The sequence below is a fragment of the Megalopta genalis genome, chromosome 2 (assembly GCF_051020955.1).
Source record: "Megalopta genalis isolate 19385.01 chromosome 2, iyMegGena1_principal, whole genome shotgun sequence".
Lineage (NCBI taxonomy): Eukaryota > Metazoa > Arthropoda > Insecta > Hymenoptera > Halictidae > Megalopta > Megalopta genalis.
In genome coordinates, this window is record NC_135014.1 from 38,852,991 (window position 1) to 38,873,746 (window position 20,756).

Consider the following 20,756-nt stretch of genomic DNA (forward strand, 5'->3'; position numbering starts at 1 on the left):
TCTTTTAAAATATCTGGTAAAAAATATACTCGTGTTTGCGATCCTTTGACAGATTTTTGGCTTTTGTTTTCGACGTTTGTTTACCTATCGTCTTCGCTACCGTCAATTCGACCATTTTATCTTGATGCGAACCAAGAATCTAACGCGAATTGCTTGCGTTAGCTTAAACACACAAAATCGAATACGAATGATTATTACAAAATCACTTTAAAAAAGTATATGCATTGTAAGAAATAAAAACAGAAAAATATATGCTGCATGTTGACTGCTTTTCTGCCGCCATTTTCAGGCGAAGAAATAAGACAAAAATTTTTATCAGAGCCAAAGAAACTTTCACTTGTTTTTCTTAAAAACTAAGGTCCATTTTACAGGAAGTCGTTAAGATTTTTCAGTACTAGGTACACATTACAGAATTTATATATTCTTTTTCACAAAAACGAATTTAAATAACTGAAAAAAACAGCTTCATATTAAGAAGTTTGGGCGACAAGTACTAAGCGACAAGTAAATCATTAAGAATTAACATATCTTTAAGTGCAATAAATTCAAATTAAGTAATAAACTTGCTAAGCTTGCGATTGTAAAGAAAAACAAAAGCTTAAGGTTAAATCCATGAATTCACTTTTGAGTTGTACCGACTTAATATTTCCATAATAAATAGACTGTGGATTTTATGGATTTGCAATGTAAATAAAGGCGGAGAAATACATGGATACAAGAACATGATCGATTAGGAAAGTTTTTATATTATTTTTATCTTTTACACATCCCTGGATATAATAAAATGTGTAACATCATAATCGAATTTATTTACAAAATGATTAAATTATTTCTAATTACGTCATTCATAGTGTCGACAATACAGGGTGAACTATTTAAGTAGCATACCTCAAATAACGTTTGAATTGTGCATTTTCTGAAAAATTTTATAGAAAATTGTACGGTATACGTTTTACGTTTATTTATTAGTTTCAAAGAAGTGAAACTATGGCGTATTTCGTATTTAACTTTATTAATATACTATCTCCTTTTAAGGAAAAAAAAATGTTCATTGTATGCTTGTTATGATAAACGAATTTTCTACTAAATTCATGACTCATCAAACTCGAGAAATTCTCACTGCAACAAATTGCGTTGTCCAGTTTTATAGTTTGTTGTTGGATGATTTTTCTAATCGCGGTTCATGTTTTCAAAACTTTCGAGAACGAATATTTGCATAAACATCCGCTTGATAAGTTTTCTGATTTTCAGTTACCTGATGCTTTCTTATTTTCGGTGATAATATCGCTCCTCACTAAGCAAGAGATATCTGGTATCTCATTTTCGGCTATTCTTATCTTCAGATTGCTCAGAGCATGTGTCGTTTAGTTGCATAATTGCTTCGCGTACGGGAATTAAATCGGAGGGCAATTTTACACGTAATATTCTAATCATTAATCTATGTGATAAAAGTTCAAGTGCATATTAAAGATTCCGTAAATGTCTTTGTTTGCCAGATTTCAAAAAACAATACAGCAATAATGATTTAAAGATTTTAAAGCAGTGGTAGCACAAAGATTTTAAAACAATAATATCACAAAGATTTTAAAACAATAATATCACAAAGATTTTCAAACAATACTATTGTAAAGATTTTAAAATAATAATAGCACGATGATTTTCAAACAATAATAATGCAAATATTTTTAAATCCGATAGGAACAACGTTGATGAAGTATGCTGAGGAGTAAAATCACAGCCGAAGATTGTTCGGCTACGATACCTGGATTATTTCCAGGCGATTTGTAGTTCAGTCTATTTGTTTGGATTTCACAGTGGCTCGTATTGCGTGTAGTTCATACTGAATCGGCGAGTTAAAAGCATTACTACGTTGATCATTCCGTATCCATTCTCCCAACATGAAACTATGAAACATTCCGTGGCACTTTATCACCGATGTATTTACACGGTAAGTAATTGCTCTAGCATAGCTACGAAATAATTACCGGCAATACCTAATTATTTTTAAATATGTTACGTGCATCAACTGCAGCGACTGCGTGCGAGTTGATATTGAAACATGATGTTGCCTTCCAAAAGAATGTAGTACATATTTTCCTGAATAAAAACGAGTAAACAAACTGTTATTTCGTTCAATTATCAATAATTAGCTTGAGTAAAATTTATTGTCTAAATAGGAAAACAAATCAACGTTTAATAGAATACACAATTCGCACCCAATGGATTTTAAAACCGTGCTCTATCCAGAAATCTGTTTAAATATGGCGCTCTTTCTATCGTTCTTCCTGCCACATTAATATTTTTACCTCTCGCTCCTTTATTGGCTCATTCGGCTATCATCATGTTTATATAAATGTATTTTAAAAGCTTATTTTCGTCTGTGCATATTAAAATTTAATTATTAAAATTTAACTATTTTAAAAACACAATTATGTTTTATTAAATTCGTTAAAATTGATAAGGAATGAAACAAATCTCTATGTAGCTCCAGTATCTTGCAATCATTGCAATTTTTATTTTGTATAAAAATCCGCTGTTTAATTATAACTATAGTGGTTTGGCAGTGGTGGTGTGTGATGATGTTGGGGAGAAAAGGAGAAGAGAAGACGTTTCTCTCGTTCGGGACCCGCTAGAGGACTCAATCAGTAAGGCTATCCTAGCGGGCCCTTGCCTTAGACGTTGGATACAAATTGAGGCGGATCGGTTACTTGCGGGAAGAGGAGCCATCTGCTGGCGGGTCTGGCGGTAGCCGCCACAGTGGCATCAGAATTTTTTCAGATTTTTCGACTTGATGCATCATAATCAAAAAGAATAGAAATCAATTTTTTCTTTGTCCTCCTCGTGATAAAAGCAACTTGTGCTGAAATTATTTCCTTATTTTCAAATAAAAACTCTAATGAAAAATATCATGTATTTTAGTTAATTTTGATTTTATTGATTTTATCATATTTTAATTGCTTATATATAAAAATTATATAAAAATAATAAAATATTAATGAAAACTAATAAAACTATGTTTAGGTGCAATTACTTCAGCAATTACGTACTATTCTAATTTATATTTAATGCGTGAAAATCTAGGACTAAGAATATAATGATACGTAGACCGTGGATTTTTATCCAAAATAAAAATGGTCTAATAAATTGATGGTAAGAAAAATGAGATTAAAAATTAGATAAAAATATATAATAATAATAAAAAATAATAATATAAAAATAAGATATAATCAATAATATAAAAATTCATAATTCATTCATAAGTCATTCAATAATATGAAAATATTAGGAAATTCTTCTAAAATATTTACTATTTTGTACTTGACCTAGTCATTTTTGTCAAAAATGCATAAAATCTGCGGTCTTCTGATAAGTTTCTATGGATATGTAAGATCTAAATTAATAGCACCATCTATTTTACATATTTCAATGATAACAATTATAACTCAAATACACATTATAACTCATAAACAATTATAACTCAAATAAAGGTATAAATATTATATTTTCTTCTTCCAAAATGAGACTACCTAGAAATTACATATATTCACAGGGAAACTCAAAGAGGTTCTGGGTATTCGACGTAATTCGTATCTAACAAACGATAGAGTAGGATTATCGTTATCTAATGTAATGCCATACCTATCTCTAAAAATTCTTGACTACTGTAGAGAGCTTTGCGCACGCTATTGAACGCTAAGCTTCATTTCGAAATATGAAGGCATTTTAAAGAAGTGCAGCTAAGTTATCAACTCATAAACGAAGTTATTTAAAACAGAATGGTATTTAAAAAATGATAGGACACTGTGAGTTTTCATTGAGCGACCTTGATTCTTACAGGTTGTGCCTAAACATTTGCACATCTCCAGTTATTCTTTCCTAGATTTTTGAAACCTTCTTTTTTCAGAATACGTTGATCTTATCATTGAATATAATATAAATTGTAACGCAATAAGGTTATTTTCGTAATACTACACCCGGCAATAAGAAACGCCAAGTTTTGTTATACGTAACAAAGCACTGTATAAAGAAAACCCGTACCATAAAAATGATTCAATATAATATAGAATAAAAAAAAGGAATTATAACATTTGTTTACTGTAAACTAAAAATAATGAGGAAATCAAATAATACTTCAAAATGAATTTACATTTAATCTGACGAAGAAATGAACAATAATTTACTTAGAAATTATTTAGTCACATTTCTATGTTCACTTATAACCGCTTTTATACGTGTTGTGGTACTGCCCCTAGCAATAAGTATGTAGTTGGCCAGAAACAATAATAACAAATTAATGTTGAAAGAACGAGATTGTTTGCACCTTAAATGCTACCTCAAATGCATAATCATTTATCTCCGAGATAATGGGAAAGTTATTAAGAGTAAGCATAAACTTCAGAGTTTCGTCATTCGCAAGTCACAAAAAAATTTTATTTTATTTAATAGTCAATCACACTGTTTAAGATGTGCAAATATCAAAAGAATAGCGAAACCAGTACAAGAAATTTTGACGAATGGAGAAAATCTGACATTTCATTTGCAGCAAAGTATTCGGAATCTTCAATCAAAAGAGATCTAAAAATTGTTAAATTATCGAGAGTTAAAGGCTAGCAGAAACGACATAGGGATGATCGAAGAACGCGATTTGCTAGGTAAAAACGCAATTATGGATATACCGATACAATTACAGAAATGCAAAGTATTAAAATTTTTACAAATATGACTTTAAAATACCTGCATGATGCTCAGATTACCTAACTTGCTCTTCCAGGGTTGAAAAAACTGTTGTATCTGTTCTAGAATGGAGCAATACGAGTGAAATTTATAATCTACCAAGATTTTATCCGCAGCTAAAACGCAATTATTATGCATCATGCATATGGCATTTACGATGTTAAATGTCTTATATAATCTTCAGTTCAATAAGTTTGAGGAGAAATAGAGTGGGACAGGTTTAACCTGAGGCTTGATCTCGCTATACATATATGTATACATATATGTATATATTTACGACTAGTGCAATTATTATAACATCGCATCGCAATTGTAGTTCAGAATTATAATGTTCACCCAGTGGACGCGCCATACCGTTGTGCGGGACTCCCGTGAATGATACTTGCCCCCACTCCTTGCGTAGCCTATTTTGTCGCGAATACTGATCATGGCGGCAGTGTTTAGTTATAAATAATCTATTACGCCTTTTTATTATGCATTTCTATTTGTTATACTTCTCCAAATAATAATAAAGCAAAAATTTAGTTTTTAAATAGGATCAATCTTTAATGCTTTAATGGTGTTTTGTTTCTAGATAATAATACAGCAAAAACTTAATGCTTGTTATAAACAATTAGAAAAACAAAGAACGGGAAAGGAATATAAAGACAATTAATTATTATTCTACAAAATAATCAGACATCATACACATTAAACTCATAAAATTAAAGCAATAGTTTTTAATATATTTCTATATATTTCTATAGTTTTTAATAAGTTTGTGTTGAAAATACAGACAGTTTATAATACGCATAAATGATAATAAATTTATTTTTTGAATTATTAAATTCTTTTATTAGGAATTTAAAGTTGCTAAACGATTAGAATGTATTATTATCTTTATAACTAAACATTACAAAATTATAAAAAATAAATTTTGTAAAATTTATAAAGTTTTTGTATGTGTTGAAAATATTCAAGAATGCAACGCTTTTACTATTATATCTCCATATCTTCCATGTATATTGAACAAGTGTATGAAATTTAATTGAAATATGTACTCATGTTAATGAAAGTTTATATGAAATATTACTTTTTGTACAAATAATTGTACAGTGTCTACTGACTAATACGTATCTCGATTATATTTCTGTTGAATTTGCAATCAAAATTTTTTATACAGTAATACGAATTGAAAATTTTTACATAATAATACAAATTTTTATTTTTCACGTAATAATACAGATTGAAAATTTTAAATTCCAAGAAACACAATTAAATACCAATATTTGGGATATATATATAAAAAATGACTATAAAACAATAAACAATCAATTGAGAAGAGCGTTAAAAGAGTGATTGAGAATAATCACTCTATACTTATAACTACTTTTTATGTTAACACAATTTTCAAATTTATATATTTTTGAGGTACGTATAGATCATTAATGTACAACATCAATTATAAATTTTAATTTCGAAAACTATGTGAAAACAAAGCAATAAAAGTTTAACGAACATTTTCCTGATGCTTGATGCCCGGTGGTTGTTTCGTGCCACCAGTAAGTACCAGAAACAGTCACAAGATGGCATAACATTCTCGCATGTACGAATGAACATGTAATCTATATAAAGACGCTGCGACTCTGTCTCTTCCATCCTTGTTTTTGGGGAGCAAAGTATTCAATGATCGTATAGTGAGAGTACTGTTGCTAAAACCAAAATTTAAAAAAATGACTGCATCCACATTTCCGTGTGATGCAATTTTTGGAAGCCTCTTTACGTCATAAGGGGCTCAGAATAGAGGCGATTGCAAACATAATATACTCTCTTAACCTCTTTGTACGTCGGAAATCGTTGATTCTGTGCCGAAGAATTTAAACGTATTAAAAAATCTTTACAAAATGTACATAAGCATCATCTACAATACTCATTCGACAACGTAAATTTTTGCGAACTTTGTTAGATATAAACAAATTTAGTGAATCCTAAAGTTATTTCTAATATATAGAATATATTAATTTTCAGTTACAAATCAAGTAAAAAATTAACCTCCTTGTTGATCTTTCTACATTTCTATGAATTATAGGAAAACTTACTGATACAGAGTGGTTCATAAGTCGTGTAAACTATTTCTAAAATGTTATAATTGCTTTCAAGTAATTCTATTTTTCGTATGTTGTTTACAAAATACAAACTGGACATTTTTCCATTCTTGGTCTCATATACGCACAATCTTTTTCTGTAGTACATTATTACAATAGTATAATGAAATAAAACTCATCATCCCGTTTGCTGAATTTTACAAATACCGATTTGTTGTTCCTATCAGATAAATACCTTGAGACGAGTGGTATTCAATCCAATGTAATGTATTCATATCCAATATTCAAGAAAGAAGTAAGAGCTTTGCAATAAAAATCACATGTCTCCATATCTCATACGTGTTATACGCAAAAATGGAAATATTTAACAAATAAAAATTATAATAATTTTTAAGCAGTTCGTGGCTTACGAGTCACCCTATATGTAATACGACGATAGCATAAGTAAGGTGACAAACTGCCATTAATACAGTGCAACCGTGTGTATCTACATCACTTGCAAGCCAGCAAGGTGTGCGTATTGCGAGTGCTATAGTGCCGAGGGCGGGGCGTCAGAAAACTAACCCAAGATAGAAAGATATGGAAGGCAAAACTGAGGAAACATTTGTTAATCTTTTTCTTTATTTGAGATGAAATAAGTATGTGTTATTGATCTTCTCGCTCTAAGTGCATCAAGAGAAATTTCCGATAAGCCATAATATAACACTCGAATATGAAAATTTATAGAAAAAGAAGAAATTTATTTTTCATTTAACAATATGATTAAGTGAACAAAAAAACTAATAAGTAATAATTATTACGATCAATCCTATAAATGACGAGATGAAATTGCAAATAACTCGAGAAATTTTTTTCTGTAACAATATAAAATACTCCACTTATTGTTATAATACAACAATTTAACTATGATACATTTTTCAATAAAAGTTGCACGAAAAATTGATAGTTAGTATTCATACATTTTCATTTCAGACTTTAATTCGACCAATTATGTTTTACTTTTAATCTAATATAAATGTAAGTAAAATAAATAAAGAAATAAAAAAGTTATATTATATTTAATGTTAAAATACATTCGAGTATATAACCAGGAGAAGACAACATTAGGATCGTACGAGAATCTAAATTTTTTTTCATAAATGTTCAAAATACTATTTACAGACTACATTATACTGTGATACATTCTAAATGTCTCTGGTATTGCTATAGCACAAACTAGTGTCTTGTTATGCAATATGATCTGATTTTCTGGGATATTTAATATTACTTTTGCACTTCAACATTTTCGAACATTTTTCTTACCATAATCTTACTATACTATACGAATTCAAAGTATTTTGTAAATTTACACATTTCGCACAATTTTCAGTAATTATTTTCGCAATTATATAAATGTTTTAAAAATTTGCAAATAATTTTTCATTTTGTCAAACTTTTTATGTGATCCATATTTTTCACACGTATATACATACCCCAATTTAACACAAGTAATTCTAGCTATTTTCAAAATGATATAATTTTTTTCAAAAGTAAGTAATTCATTATTTTGTCAACTTTTTTTATGTAACCCATATCTTTCTACTGATATTAACAGAAGTAGTATTAACGTATAACAATAAATAACAAATTCTGATAGTGTGGAAATATTGTAACAATATCGATATTGCAAAAAGTAGTACTACTTGAGAACTTTGAATCTCGAAACAACTAGAAACAATGTTATAAAGAACAAGTAAACTCGTCCTTGTTGTTCTCGTTCAGTATTAATCTGCAGCAGTGAAAAGTGGAATTGTAAACCAATTCAGTGTCTGCCACTAACTTCAAACGCAAACGCAAAGTACTGAAAATAATTTAAGCTCGACCTTGACGATAATTTGTCTGCATAAAATTCTTATCACTTCTCAAAATTTACTACTTTACCAACTACTTATTTACAGATATCGATAATCATGTTATTCTTTATCGATTGTACGTGTAGTTCGATTCGTTGTCACTAAGTAACTCAATTGACTGTCAGTTGGTACAACAGTTCGTTGATAACACTTTCTTACAACTATTTCTTAAGGGTTGTTTTTCTTTATTTTTTTAACTTGATTGTACTATACAGCATAAATATTGAAACACTGGAATCATTTTCATTTCTAAGCTATGCATCTTGAATGAATATGCAATTATACACAGAAATGAGACCTATTAAGTCTGAATACAATTTTCGGGATAACTATACATTTTTTAAAGCAGCTGGTAATTGTAAATTTTCATTCTTTATATGTAACTGCTAATCGAAATAAAATTCTTCATAACCGTTTCAAGACCCGAAAACTATTAAGTTGTATTTAATGAAAGTTTTAAACATATCGCCATTAGTTGATGTCAAATAATGCATGCCAGTAAATTAATAGTTATTAATTGGGAATCTAAATGTACGCGCAATGCTTACTTTTCTTTACACCTTTTTGTTCTATCACTGCACCACAGGTTCTATTATAGAGAATGTTTGTAAATAGATATCCCTATGGCACACATTCTTCTTAAGAATGAATTATAGTTGTGGGTTACCTGCTGTATGTTAAGTGGCAAACTAGTATGTTAGCGAAAAAAAGATAAAGAAGACCTTCACGAATGCAAATACTCGCGTAAGTGTGGAGTGTATTTACGGACACGATCGTTTGCGGTTCGTCTTTATGGAACATGCAACGATAAATCCATCGACACGAATACTGGTTTGCATTGGTTACTTATATGCTGAACTTCATTACACATTTATATGCTGAACTTCATTTGCAAAGTGCTACTTTGATACTCGAGAGAATTTCTATCATTCCAAGATTTAAAATTCCCACCACAGTAACACGTTATAATAGAACAAAAATATTTATTTATTTCTCAATTAATGGAATTTCGTGGAATCGAAAGAATTTCTTGTTCCATTCACTAACAAAATAGATTCATTCAATAAATTTAACGGAACGCATTTAGAATCTTGTATTTATAATTAATAAAGCTAATATTTATAGTTAATTTTCGTGGTACCTCAACTTGTCTTACATATGTTTCTAGAAATATTGATACTAATATAAGAAATAAGGTTCTATTCGAATTAATATTTCCAAAACATATAAGACAAGTTGAGATTCGATGAAAATTATTTGAAGCCTTTTGAACATTTTTACAAATTATATATAAAATAATAAACACGACAGTGAATTTTTAAAAGTAAAGTAACTTTGTTTTTATAGTGTATTTTTATTTTATATTTTGATGTAAAAATCATGCCCAACGATCTTCCTATCGATTGTACTAAATAGAAATAGTAAAATCGTATGCATGTATAGGGTGTTACAAAATAATATGGGACCAGCCTAACATGAATGAGGATTAAGGTCAATTTTTGTAGCGAGTTCCTTATGTCAATGACTATCAAACCAAAGGTATAGGATCACGTAATGAAGGTCCGGACTTATAATTTTGTGACACGCTGTACATGTGTAATAATAATCGTTATGGTATCTTATTGTTAGTAATAGCCAGCAAACCTACCCACCCGTGAATGCTTATATATTCGTGACACTGATTACAGCGATTCACAATTTCAATCACGGCAGGTATTATGTAAATTATGATCTATGGTGGACATTGTTACAACTCAATACATTCTTTGTTCAATAATTGCGTGCATTATGCATATCTCAGTAAATAGGAAACGTTAATTGACGTTTCTTCTGTAATACTCCCGCATTTACCGACATCGTACTTGTCATACCTTAAATTATCGATTTTTTATCACACATTTACTACTACGATTACCCTAATAACATTATTACATTTAATTACAATTTTGCACAGTATTATCTTTTCAGCGTGGATCTTTATTATAGTTGAGTTAGCGTCAAATCTATATTATAATGTATTATAATAACTACTCAGATTGCGGATTTTTATTTATTCATGGAATGTGTACATTTTTCAAATGCAGGAAAACTTATAATTATTTTAATATTATTTTTACAATGAATAATCTTTTAATTGACGAAGGAAACTCTTGTTTAATTCCAATTTCTTGTGAAATAATAATAATTTATACAAATAATTTCTTATAAAATAGGATAAGAATTTGCAAACTGATATTTAACCATTTATAATGTACGTCCACAAGTGTAGATAATGCTTGATAGTTCTATTATCCAAAAAAATTCTTTCTATGCATGAAAAATGAAAATAGCTGTTCATTTTTGTCGATTGAACTTTTTCTTAGAAGGGAAGACAAAAAATGTCTCCAAAATATATTTCGACAATTATAAAATACGTATATTTCAATTATTTGTTGTTAAACGAGAAAAATCTCTGTGGAAAAAATTATTAAACCAATTTTAATTTCAATATTATACTGACATATGCAGTATGTGTGAAACGATGTGCTTTCTTACAGTGTAATGAAGATATAAACCATGTATATTATTTTGTATTACATGGTGTAAGGAGCATGATCTTACAACCTGCAACAAATTTTTTTAGGCAATTGCTGTGAACAAAAGGGAAGTAAATTTTTAAGAGAAAGAAGGTATTAACTTATTGTCATCGTAATAGGTTTTATTAAACGAAACAACGTTTATTTAAACTATTTTTGTATTATACAATAATGTATAATAATAATATATTAAAAATAATTGTAATAAAAATTGCTTTAAAAGTGAACTTCAAAGAATCGAAGGGAAGGCAATAAAGAACGGAAAATAATAAAATGTTCAGAGCGAAATTATCAAACATCAAAGCACTTTCTTCAATCGTAACACGTTTACTATTACGAAGCACTTTGTTAATTAATGTCTTCCTAACACGCTTTTCTAAAAGTAGAAATGCCATATGTCATTCCGTAACATGGAAACGCCTAAGATTCAGTTCGTCATTGTTTAATTATAAAACAAGCATTTTAATATTTCGTTAGCGAAAGGCAATTATTCAAACAATTACATTTTCTCCTACAAATACAATTTTTTAAATAAATTGCAAAATATCTGCAAAAATTGGAGTATTTATTTCACTGTAACCACTGTTTAAACACGTTTCCGTATCAATACAAGAAATATTTAACAATAACAATAATTCGGAAGAGTCCGCAGAAAACTCCTACGCAAGTTAGGGGTTTGAAAATCAGCGTTCTATTCTTTCAAAATTGATTATCTTAGATTTGTATTAAATTCACGGGAATTGATGAAAAACGTTAGCTAAAAGTTTGAAGTCCAAAAATGTGAGAAGCTGAATTATTAACAGACAAAAGCATCAGTCAGGTGGTTGACTCAATACCAATATCGATTGCAGTCCTACTGACGGTCACCCTTCAGTTTTATTCCCCTCCCGAAAAAATCGATACCTCGCTTTATTTATATCTCTTGTTCGGCGACAGAACGTTTAGCCAATGAAATCACAATAGATTTAAAAAGGAATTTACGATTGACGAAAATATTTGGCAGCTAGACAGTTCTACCCTCTCATTCTCTCTCCTTCGTTTGACGCCATCTTTGTCAATCTTGTTCCGTCTGCCAAGAGATTCTCTGCTGAGAAGCTAGACACTGTTGACATTCATGACCGCCTTATTACTTCGGCGTCGCTGATGTAAGACACGGGCGCCAAATTTTATACTTTGAAAACTGACCTGACTGTGCCGCATGTTCCAAAATTAAAGATCATACTTTAGTGAAAGAATTCGGTTATGCGAGTTACGAAACATTTTCATTGTAATTTAAGAGTTCGTAATGAACATTCACGTTTCATACCGAAAGCATTCTAATTGTTCTTTCATCTTTATTATTACCACTTCGATACAAATCGTCGCATGTGTAACACTCCAGCCTTACTTAATAAGCGCAGAAAGTATTTTAATCAATTAGTAAATATGTAATTTACAAATCAACCTAAATCCTCTGTTGGAACAGGTGCAGATCTATTTCGAGCATCCGATGCAGGAAAACACTTCTGCTCAATGATAAAGCATTAACTACTACAGAAAGTATTCAATATGTTGTCTATTGGCAATCATTTAGGCTTTAATATATTCTTATTGCAACAGTGAGAACGTTATACTAAGCGTTTAAAATAGTGGTATCATTATAAGATAATTATACGAGGATAGAAAAGTGTTTTTCTAACTAAATCATGATTTTTCACGAAATGTCATAGATTTAAATTTGTTTACTTCGCTATGAACTTTCACTGAATTATTTTATAGAATTTGGCGTTGTTACTAGGCTGCAAATTCTTTATGCGTTTGTAGCAAATGGGAATTTCTAAATTAAAAGTAACATGTATATTAACGAAGAAGAAAATTACTGATTAAAATTGCGTGTTAATTATCATCAACATTATATTCATATAATAAGAATATAATATAAAGTCATAAAAATGATGTAACAATTTATTATGCTTTTTCATTTTAGCCAGTACTGAGAGGAATAATTTTTAGGAACTTTTATGGAAACTTTTCCATATTTTAGTATTCATAAAGTTAAATATGAAAAATGAGAATTTGCGTAAAGAACCTGCAATCTAGTCATTATAACTCCATGACACAAAAACACCTTTTTCAGTGCAACAAATATAAACCCAAATGGTCTACCACGTCTATTTTTACGTTCATAAGGTTATTTACACCTACTGTCTGACATCGTTTTGATAGCAGGGCATAGAGTACTCGGGCCAAGCATGGCCACATGCTGGTTAGAACACCTGAAATGCTATCGGAGAATAACAATTCTCTCATATGGCTCACATGGACGGAAGCTATTGCTCTAATTAATGAAAGCGCTCGTTGACGATATAACCCACTTATGGTTATCCTATCATAACCGAGAAAAACATTTTTTAAGTAATCGTAGCCATGAATATTCATAGTTTACTATATACATATAAAGGAATTAAAGATAATACAAAAATAATTACAACAGGTATGAAAGTGTACAATTTCGTTTATCCGAATCGATTCATAGTCGGCATTGATTATAAGTCACAGATCAATTTGATATTTTTTATGCTGGATAAATTAACAAAATCAATACATTTTCGTAGAATTTAAATCTGGAATTCGTAATTACACAATATATTTAATACCGAAATAGAAAATAATGAATTCTAAATAATGTCAAAGATTATTAGACAGTGGATCTTTGTGCAAATTAAAAATTGTCCAACTCAACTGTAAACAACAGAAATTAAATAAAATGTGTATTTCTTCTTAAAATAATTATAATGAAGCGAGGAGAAAATTGTAACGTTCTTAAATTTTTGTGTTTACAATTTGGTATTTTACTTAGTTATTTTTTTTTGTCATTAGTCTAATAGTTATATTAGAGAAACGCGAGTTTTATTAATTCTGAAATTAATAAAACCCAGATAATGTACGGTGACGTAACATGACAAAACTGCTGATAATTAAAGTTCTTTAAAATTTAAAAATAGTCGGACACCTTTTAAAACGCGATAACTTTTTTAAAATTCTACCAAACGAAGTTTTGTTCAGATGTTATACTACTTAGATTGCCAAACAATGAGTAAAAAAGTTTTTGTAACAATTGCAACTGGTTGACGAAAGAAATAAAAAAATAACGTTTTCTCAAGTTTCCGATGTGAGCTTATAACGAAAATTTAAACAACATATAAAGGCTTAAATCGAAACAATAGCTTGCAACAGCAAATTTAATCGAGGCGAATAGTTTAATCCGATAATGTAATTAGATGATACTAAACGTTTCTACGATGAATAAATGAACTGAAACACGAAATGGCAAGGAAACATTCGAATACGTTGCCATGAATAGAGTCTAACAGTGATGAAAAATAACAGTTTCGAAATGCTTGTAGGCGGGAAGTTAGCTGAAGCATACAAACGCACTACATATAATTCGAGGAAATACAACGCAGTCAGCTGTTCCGTGTGACCTCGTAACCAATTCTTGCCTAAAAGCGTATGTGGTTCGCGACAAGGCCTCATTCGGCTTTGAACTACCCATAAAACTTCCGAGAAAGAACGCTGTCGACCTATCTGACTCAACTGAAATGCTGTTGACGGCTAACAGCGTAGTTTAATTTGGTATTATTATTCTATTACTGCTTCATTACAATTCCAGATGCACCGTCTACGAGAATCGTAGAACGCTCCAAAACACACATCACGTTCTCGTGCAGTTGAAATGTCTAGGCCAACGACCCATTTAGTCGTCTCGCCGATAGACAATATGCATAAGCTATTTTCCGTCTTGAAGTCATAGCTCCAATTTTAAGGATTCCACTGCAAAATGGAATCCAATTCGGATCTTTATGTATTTATGGTATTTCTCCATTATTGAATTAATCGAAGACGTGCTTATTAACAAGCATTAATGACCAGACCGCGGATTACATGCGCTTTTAACAGAACTATGTAAAACATAAACAAAACTATAATGGTTTTTTAATATGTACAACTTATTAAAATCATTAAAAACGTTGGTAAAGTGAATTTGTTTCTCGACCCGGTTTTCATGAAATGATCTATGAAAAATGAGATTTTCATAAAGATTTGCAGTGTACTAGTAATATGTGTACTAGACTGTGGGATCTTATGCAAAATAAAAATTTCCAAGTTAATCATAAGAAGTTGCAAACATTAGAAAGACATTCTTCGATTCTTCTAAAGCCTTCACAGTTTTGTATTTAATCTAGTTATTTCAATCAAAAATGCATAATATATGCAGTTTAGACATGACATAATAGGATAATTTCTGCACTAATTGGACTGATCTATCATGCAACCAAACAAATTCGTGCTGTTTCTGGGCTTATCAATTAAATACGGTAGACTCTGCATTATCCGGTACTTCAATGTCTGAACAATTCTGTATTATTCAAATATGTTTCACATGCAATTAACTCAATCTAAAAACAATTCGTATGCAAAACGATTCACAGAATAAATCAAAAAGGTTTAAGACTGGTACGGTAACTGTTTTACAAATCATGTTATTCTGCTTAACTCGGATAATCGACGTTCTACTATAGTAATACTATCTTATATTTATGTAGTTCTTTCGCCGTTTTTATTCTAACGTAGGCTTGAATTTAAAAATTTATTTAATCATTTCCTGTGAAAAAGTTTTTATAATACCAACAATTTTTAAATAAAAAATGAGAAACCAGTGTGGAAGGATGATTTATTTAGCGGAGAATTTAACTAATTACTGGTAACTTATTAATCTAGTGTTTTATGTAACTAAAAAAGTATTGGCAAAATCTTCAAGGCGAGAGGAAATTGGAAATCTTTTATTGATACTAGAATTCAAAGCTTTTATACAAAAAAAGAATAGAAAAGTTACTGGTTTTCTAAAAATGCCCCAAAAAATTTGATATACGTTAATAGAAATGAAAGTAAATTTTTGACTATCATTGCTTTAAGTAAAAGCATTTTACATAAAATATTTTTTCTTATATATTTTTGTATATTATTTATGAATCCTACATTTGTTATTTATTCTGCCTTTATACTCAAAGACACGAAAATCTGAATACGATTACGTTTATTCTTTTTGTTTTTATTATTAATCTTAATTACTTATCCTGGTAACTCTTAATTGTGCTTTAATGGAATCGTGTACTATGTTTTGGGAGTATCCAATGCATGCAACAAAAGTGAAAAGAATCTAATACAGGATTTACGGGTGAGTTGTCTAGATCGAACATAACACTGTAATGAAAACATTGCTGAGTTCATTGTTTCCAGCAGCTGCACTTATTTATGAAGTGAAAGTGGGACGTGTGAGAACAGCGAGATAGTTATTTATCGTTCAGAATTTCTTTCTGTAAACATTTTACAAGAATTATATAACGAAGTATCTTTTTTAGATACAATATTAATAAACCGATGGTCCAAATTAGGAAGCTGGTTTGCTTTCACCGGATCAAAACCATTAGATCAATTTTTTAAGGTATTATTTTTATCACATATTTTCTGAATACAATAAATACATCTAATATAGTTTAAATGAATAAATGAATGATTAATAATAAATGCATCTAATATAAACTAACTGAATAAATTAATAATTAATAGGAAATGAATTTAATATAACATAAATTTTCATATTGTATAATATGTTCGACCACAAAAATTGCACCACGAATCTTGTTTCTATATTCTTAACGTAGAACTAGTACGAATTCGCTTGTCCTTTGCATTTATCTGCAGCTTTCAATTATTCTTCGTTTTCCATGCCAAAAAACTCGCCGGTCTAATAATGTCACACTTTGAGAGAAAAACACAAAACAAATCACATGCGCGTGAGTGGGATAGTTTCATGGCAGTAATTTGCTAATAACTAATACATTATCATTTCATTGAGTAACATCAAGATTTACATTATCACGAGGAATATATCAAAACAATCTCGGAGTATAAATTATACAGAACAACAATAATGTACAATAATATAAAGATTTTGAATTCTTCAGAATATTCTCAACTTAACTAGTTAACAAAAGGTAATTACAATAAAAAAAAAAAAAAAATTGACAGCATCGAATACATTCCATCAGAAAATATCAAACGAGATAGTTTCACACGTATCAATTTGAACAGTTGCGCCCGACAGAAGGTTAATTGTGTTTATACGGGTGTCAATGGCCGACAGATCTACAAACTACGACAATTCAAGCGTCGCCATTCATGAACTTTTACTGTTAACACACTCGGACACCGGGATTTTATCTCGACTCGTGTATAAATATTGTTATTTAACTGCCTAGTTTCTGACAATTAATTAAAATTTTCCCCGTATTTGCTTAAATACATTCGAGATTTTGATACAGTATACGGACAGCTTTAAAACGCTATAATTTTTTTAATTCCTTCTTTGCAACAAACTGGAGCGAAATTGAAAGTGATTTGTTTTCTTAGTAGGTCTATTAGGATGTAAATAATATAATGATATTTTCATGTATTGTCACTGCTGTTTTGTACTTCTCCTGTTCGCATTTGTCGTAAATGTATAAAAACCTCCGTCTATTTATCACACTTGATCCTAATCCTCTATTAGACAATAAAGTATGGGAAAGATGCGAAGCATACAAAACACATAACTCACGGACGGTACCGCATAAGTGTTTTATTTATGGCTTCAGTCATAAATCAGTTCACCTCTAGCCAATTAATACCATAACGTGTATATTCAACAAATCGCATGACAGTAGAGAAAAAGCATAAGCCCCATCGTGTTTTACGCCGTGCTAGACTCTTCAACAGTGAGGCTACTATCCAATAGCGTCGAATGGGAACTCCACTAATTTAGACAGTGTTTCTTATCCTAACCTTCCTCCTATCTAGGTCTACTCTTATTGACGCCTTCTACTTGCCCCAGACTCAGCCAAACTATCCGCTGTTGGTTAGAGATCTGGTAAGACAATCTCCACCGCACGGCTAAAATAAACAATTCTGTGGCAACGTGCGCTAGTGTTGGCGAATCTACAGCGACTCCACGCCCGTAGTCCTATAACTAATATACACGGTGGACCACCGAATCTGCTCTCAGCTTACGTTATTCTGCTCAGTAAAAAATCTTTTCAATACCCAATCAAGAGTTTTAAAACAATTATAGTAAACAATTAGTCTTTTTTTTTTTAGAATTTTCGAGGTCATCTCCGGTTTTTTTATATATAAACCTATCATTTTTTTACATCTATTAGTTAACGGCGTATCTGCTGCGTATCATAACAGCTTTCTATTTCATTAACACTATTTTTACCAAAATTTTGTATTCTACAATTTACCGAATAAATTTTGTCATACCTATGACAAAAGTCGTGAAGTGATTACACAAGAAAACATAGAACATAGGGAATAATTTCTATTAAAAGTTATTGAAAGATGTCCTCTAACCTTTTTGGTAAAAATAGTGTCAAATAAAAATTATTAAAAGATGTCTTTTTACGTCAGCACTTGAAATGACCTTGAAAACTCCGAAAAAGACTAGTTGAAAAAATTTATTCTCATCCTCCTAAGGTTCATACTCAGGAGGGTGCTGATTCTGAACCGTGTGCAAATGAAAAATTATATATTGCAATAAGAAATTTATTTAAACTTATACAAAATAAAATTTATATCATTTTAAAGAAATTTTTGATCGAACAACAGAATGAGCTAAGCCTAAGCTGATTCACCATATATGTAATGTGCCCCATTTACATCGGGCACCTTAAATATCTCGCTTATTACTGATAATTAAATCCCGGATTTTTAAGCAAATTTCAATTCATTTCATGAATAACAAAATAAGGAACAAATGCCATTTGCCAACTAAAAAGTTTCTTATGGTAAAAATAAAATAGCTACGTCATTAATGGTAGTTAATATGCACATCTTCAAGTAATTTAAAAATGTGTTAATATCACAAATGTATATAATAAAATGTATAAATATATAAAATGTGTATTGATAATAAACGAAAATGCTATAAGAAAACGTGGATAGATATAAAGAGGCGAACTTTCGGATGAGCAAACATTCTTTCGAAGGTAAAATGTTTGAAGGTTTCAAGGTTATCGCGGTTCTTCTTTGAATGATACAGTAAATATGGTGGGCACATTACAGCCGAGGGTCAGACGGATCCAACGACCTATAATATAGTTATCTTCGTAAGTCTATAAATAGCAAAAATAACGTTAGAATTGCATGTGTTAACGTTAGACAGGAAACAATAAGGAAGTCCAAACAATTGTTTGTTTATCATCTATTTTAAGCACTTGCAAGAACGAAATTTCTATACTAATTTCTTTTATCGTAATTTTGTCATTTATTTTATTCACTCGGCACAAAATCTAGTCACACAAAAATCATGACATTTTGGTCAGCGTATCGTCTAAATATATGAATATATATGACCTTACATATATGAAAAATATGGCCTTGTAAAGTATTTTTCGTTTCTTGCAATTACCCTTTGAACTTAATCATACCTTCAAACATTTCCTTTAACAATTTTAATCTAACATTTCTGTTGTCAATAATAAACGAGATATTTAAGCTGTTTCATTTGAATAAGACACACTCTACGTATATGCAATAATGTACGTGAAACGCATAAAGCAAAGCTATTGTTAGTGTAGCACTATATCATTGTACTGAATATTGTTCCACGCGTTGGCAGGAAAAAAGACAATTGTAAATAATTAGAATTCGCTTGTTTCATTAAATAAATTGTAATAAAAGATTTAGTTAATTAAAATAAGAATAAATATCTTATTCTTTTAATATCTTTATACATTTTGATTAACCGTCTTTTATAAAATTATAATTTCATAACTCATATTTAATGATATTTTACAAATGTGCCAATTGTTACGATCACATTTAAAGTGTTTTTAGGAATATGGGCGTTTCCCGAAAAATTCCCTCTTTCTCTTTATTAAATTTTTAGAATTTATAGACACGACTATATTAATAAATTACCAACCTTATGTCGTAATAATGGGATAGAAAAAGTAATTGTATTACAATTCCATTAAAGAAATAAAACTTTCAGTCAAAAATATTCCCTGTTAGAAATTCATTTCTGCTATATTTATTAATACAAATTCGACGATGATTCTTGCTGTAGATTTATCAGTAGCTCCATAATATATCCTTGAAAGTAAATGAAATTTTAATTGCAGAAAGTATGTATCGATGTAATATCTTGTAAGGTGCAGCCTTCGCGAATTACTAGTTTGCGCGAAAACGCATGCGACGAAATAACGGTAAACGATTCGATGCACGTTTCTCCGGTTTCAAAAACCGCAGAGCGATAATGACGCTTCGATATCGCGGACTAGAACAGTTTCGCGGTAAGTTCTCTGACTTTCATTCGCAATTAATTTGATCAATGTTACATTAATCCTAAACCTAATAAATTATGGTATCCAATTTTCCATTTCATTGTT

The 20,756-nt window shown here is 30.1% G+C and overlaps 1 protein-coding gene, 1 long non-coding RNA gene and 1 other non-coding gene across 5 annotated transcripts in view; 2 read left to right on the top strand and 1 right to left on the bottom strand.

Annotated features, from left to right (window-relative positions):
* Nucleotides 1-20,756, bottom strand: part of Vha100-2 (V-type ATPase subunit a family protein Vha100-2) — a 57,690-nt gene that overhangs the window by 33,721 nt on the left and 3,213 nt on the right. The gene's annotated exons all lie outside the window — the stretch shown is intronic.
* LOC143263849 (uncharacterized) lies at nucleotides 1,705-2,712 on the top strand. Of its 2 annotated transcripts, none has more exons than XR_013037175.1 (2): nucleotides 1,705-1,948; nucleotides 2,554-2,712. It is a non-coding gene; the product is annotated as an uncharacterized LOC143263849 (long non-coding RNA). The 2 variants fall into 2 exon arrangements; XR_013037174.1 differs by having other exon boundaries at nucleotides 2,565-2,712.
* On the top strand, nucleotides 6,368-6,488 carry LOC117225586 (U4atac minor spliceosomal RNA). Its single transcript, XR_004491544.2, has one exon. It is a non-coding gene; the product is annotated as a U4atac minor spliceosomal RNA (small nuclear RNA).